Here is an 894-nt window from a genome sequence, read left to right as displayed (position 1 = left end):
GCCAGGGTACCTGGTTGGGCGTTTAACGCCCAAAAGGGTATAGTTTTGGGCGTTAAACGCCAGAATGTGCACCATTTTAGGCGTTTAACGCCATGATGGCACAAGGGGGAAGATTCTGTTTTTTTTATGCAATTTTTTTCAGGTTTTCAAAGTTTTTCAAAATCAAATCTTTTTCAAATTATATATAATATTTTTCAAATCATATCTTCTCAATCACATCTTTTTAAAACCAATCATATCTTCTTAACCACATCTTTTTCAAAATAATTTTCAATCAAATCTTCTTGATTTCTAATTTCAAGATCTTTTTCAAAAATCATCTTATTTCTTGATTTCTAATTTCAAAATCTTTTTCAAAAATCACTTGATTTCTTTTCCACTCTTAGTTTTCGAAAATCAATTAGTATTTTTTCAAAATGTTTTTAAAATCTTTGACTTAATTTTCGAAAATTTCTTCCCTTCTTCTCATATCCTTCTATTTATGGACTAACACTCATCCTCAATGCACAATTCGAACTCCATCATACTTGATAAGTTCGAATTCTCTACTCCTTCCTTCTATTATTCTTTTCCTCTAATACCTCAAGGAATCTCTATACTGTGACATAGAGGATTCCATATTTTCTTGTTCTCTTCTCTTTCATATAAGCAGGAGCAAAGACAAAGGCATTCTTGTTGAAGCTGATCCTGAACCTGAAAGGACCTTGAAGAGAAAGCTAAGAGAATCAAAGCACAACTCTCTTTAGAGGACCTGACCGAATTCTTCAAAGAGGAAGAACTCATGGCAGCCGAAGACAACAACAATGCCAACAATGCAAGGAAGGTGCTGGGTGACTTCACTGCACCTACTCCCGATTTCTATGGGAGAAGCATCTCTATCCCTGCCATTAGAGA

The sequence above is a fragment of the Arachis duranensis genome, chromosome 5 (assembly GCF_000817695.3).
Source record: "Arachis duranensis cultivar V14167 chromosome 5, aradu.V14167.gnm2.J7QH, whole genome shotgun sequence".
NCBI classification, from domain to species: domain Eukaryota; kingdom Viridiplantae; phylum Streptophyta; class Magnoliopsida; order Fabales; family Fabaceae; genus Arachis; species Arachis duranensis.
The sequence above is the reverse complement of the archived record's forward strand: the minus strand, read 5'-3'. Positions refer to the sequence as shown.